The sequence below is a fragment of the Dipodomys merriami genome, unplaced genomic scaffold, assembly GCF_024711535.1.
Source record: "Dipodomys merriami isolate MVZ:Mamm:240054 unplaced genomic scaffold, mDipMer1.0.p SCAF_2, whole genome shotgun sequence".
NCBI classification, from domain to species: Eukaryota; Metazoa; Chordata; class Mammalia; order Rodentia; family Heteromyidae; genus Dipodomys; species Dipodomys merriami.
The window spans coordinates 63,019,471-63,022,927 of record NW_027203381.1 but is presented as its reverse complement, the minus strand read 5'-3'; the positions used below and the strand labels follow the sequence as shown (position 1 = coordinate 63,022,927).

Here is a 3,457-nt window from a genome sequence, read left to right as displayed (position 1 = left end):
TTAGTCTCATGACTTAGAATCTAGAAATGCTTTTCGTAAAAATAGGACTTCCAAAAAAATTTGAGTAGCTAGGGCTGGGAAGGTGGCTCAGTGGTAGAGCGCTTGCCTTGCATGGCCGAGGCCCTGGGTTCAATTCCTAAGCACCACATAAGCAAAAAGGAAAAAGCCGGAAGTGGCGTTGTGGCTCAAGTGGTAGAGCACTAGCCTTGAGCTGAAGAGCTGAGGGACAGTGCCCAAGCCCAGAGTTCAGGCCCCATGACTGGACCAAAAAAAAAAAAAAAAATTGAGTAGCTGAATGATTGAATTAGTAATGAGAACAGAAAATACCACATCTAGATTTCTCTATTAGATTGATTTTGACTTATTGCTAAACTATAGAGCATTTATGCTTTCAAGAGTGGGAGCTAGTGGCCCATGCCTGTAATCCTAATGATTTGGGTGAATGACAAGGGGAAGATCAAGATCCAAGACCAGCCTGGTCAAAAAAGTTTAGGCAACACTCTGTCAAGCCATAACTGGGCTAAGCTACGTGGAAGACTGAGATTGGGAGGATCCCAGTTCTAGGCCTATCTGGGCAAAAAAGTCATTGTCACTCCATTTCTATGGATGGCAGGACTTGAGTGGCACACACCCTGTGATCCCAGAAATGATGAGCAGCTTGGGCACTCTCCCAGTCAGAAAGTGAGACCCTATCCCCAAAATAATGAGCAAAATAGGAATCCAGAGGCATGACTGAGAAAAAGACCACCAGCCTGGCAAAAATAAGGTTCTGAGCTTAAAGTCAGTATCACCACTGTGAAACAACAACAACCAGATACTTTATAGATAGTCCAGGCATCCTGCCTATGGTTAGGTCAGCAAAAGTGATCATTGACAGGTGCAGATGGCAAGATTTGGGCAAAGCATCTTTGAACCCAGTGTTCTGTTGTTGTCTGAGTTGTCTCACTGGGGGGTGTTTGTTTAGCCTATGATTAAATCCCAGCATGTATAAAATGAAAATAGCCCGCCCCACTGGCCACAGCCTGACACACGGTGTGGCTTCCCAGTCTCCCTAGACCTGGCATGGGACCTTTCCTCTCAATGTCAGCAGCAAGGCGCAGCATGCTCAACTTCATGCTCAGTGCCAACATGGATGGTGAGACTGCCCTAAAAGACCTCCAGTCCATTTTCTAGGAGCAAGGAATGGCAGAGTCTGTGCATACCCAGCAGGACCAGAGCTATTCAGCAACCTACATAAACAAAAATGTCAGCCTTGCCAACTTGAGAATTTATCCGCATGGATTGGTGTTGCTGGACGTTCAGAGTTACAACAGCAATGCACAAGGGCTATTGACAGATACTGGCCCTCTGTGGATGTATGCCTGGTTGAGTATGACAAAGATGAAGCGGTGCTTGGTGAAGATTCACCTTACCAGAACATTAAAATTCTGCACTCAAAGCACCTTGGAAATATTCTCATTCTTAGTGTGGATGTTTATTTGGCACAGAGTAATTTTGTAGAAACCCAGGCCATCCTGGGAAGTGACAAAGAAGATTATACTGGCAAAGATGTACTGATTCTGGGAGGTGGAAGTGGAGGTATATTATGTGAGATAGTCCAACTGAAACCAAAGATGGTCACTATGGTAGAGATTGACCAAATGGTGATTGATGGACGCAAGAAATTGATGCAGAAAACATGTGGCCAAGTCCTAGACAATCTTTTGTTGTTGTTGTTCTAAAATTATATTCTTTTGTTTCCTTTTTTATTATCAAAGTGATGTATAGAGGGGTTATAGTTACACAAGTAAAGTAATAAGTACATTTCTTGTCAAATTTGCTACCCCTTCCCTCATTTTTCTCCTACTTTCCCTCCCCCCCCCACCTTCCCCACCCACAAGTTGTACACATTATTTCCAATATATTAGGTATCTAGTAAGGGACTATATTTCAGTACTGAAGAAGTACACCAAAGAAGGGAGAGAGTTTGATTATGTGATTCATGACTGGACAGCAGTTCCAATCTGTACATCACCAGAAGACTCTACATGGGAGTTTCTCAGACTGATTCTTGACCTCTCAGAGTATTGAAACAAGATGGGAAGTACTTTACACAGAGAAAGTGTATCAATTTGACCGTCACTCCATGAAGAACAGTTTGGGCACCTGTATTGTCTGTGCAGTTCTCCAATGAGATTGTCTGTGTCCCTTCATACTTGGAATTGTGGGTATTTTACACTGTTTATAAGAAAGCTAAAACTTGAAGATGAACCTCCCTAATGTGCTGCAAATAATCTTCCTGAACTCTATATTCTGTTCATGACAACTAAATGAGTCAAGCAAATTAATTGTGAATTCCTTCAAGTTTTCTCTTTTTAGTAGTTATTTTTAATTTTCAAAAGCCAAAGGAAAAATATATATATTTTGCTGAGCTAGGGCGTTAATTTTTTGCAAGTCATTTGAAGGACAATTAGACGGCAAGCAAAGACTATGAAGTGCACTGACCCCTAGAACGTGACTTTTGTTACTTTGTATTCTGTGTGGGTTTGTGGTCACTTAATTTTGTTTTGGCAGATTTCCAATTTGGACATTTGTAGAAATAAACATCTTTTTTTTCTGGAGGGAAGTTCCTTCCCACAAAATTGACTTAGATATTAAATTTGATTCTTATAAGAGAAAGAGTTCAAAATGAATAGGAACACTTCAATTAAAATTACAAAACAGAAAAAATAAATGAAAATTATTATAGTGACTGCATAATAGGGTGAATCTATTGGATGACACCAAAAACCTCTCTGAAAGGCATTTGGTTAAAGACTACTAGATAATAAGATATTCCCAGATGTATAATGAAGAAACAATAACATTTTAAACAATCAGCCATGCGATTTCTAATATTTTCATCAAGTTCAGAGTATGAATAAAAGTGACAAAAGCTGGCATCTGTGAGATAAACACAACTTCCACAAAATTACAATGTAAATTCAAATACACACTCTCTCTCTCTCTCTCTCTCTCTCTCTCTCTCTCTCTCACACACACACACACACACACACACACACACACACGTGTGTTTGTATAAAAACTAGTTCTTTGGAGTAAGAAATTAGAAATGTAAAAACAATGCCTTCTTCCTAAATTTTCATATAGGCCATCTAAAAATGTTTAGGACTTGTAAAGCATATAAGATAAACTTGCAAAAGATAAATATTGTGTCGAACAGATGTCAGTTTTAAAGGAATAAATGTAAAGAAGATTTTTAACTGTCATGACAAATATCTTCACAGCAGTGACTTTATAATCTATTAAATATTCCTGTTTATTTCCATGTGACAGATATTAAAGAAATAATTCTATTTGGCAAATTTTAGGAGTAGATTTTCTGGCTAAGTATAGTGGTACATATCTATAAATCCTGGCTATTTTGAAGGTGATAAAGAATACCCAGGTATAAGGCTAGCTGAGCAAAAGCATGAGC

At 39.2% G+C, this 3,457-nt stretch overlaps 1 pseudogene; it reads left to right on the top strand.

The window, feature by feature from the left end:
- The first annotated feature begins 1,080 nt into the window (after positions 1 to 1,080).
- Positions 1,081 to 2,243, top strand: LOC138831839 (spermine synthase-like; annotated as a pseudogene).
- The last annotated feature ends 1,214 nt before the right edge of the window (positions 2,244 to 3,457 follow it).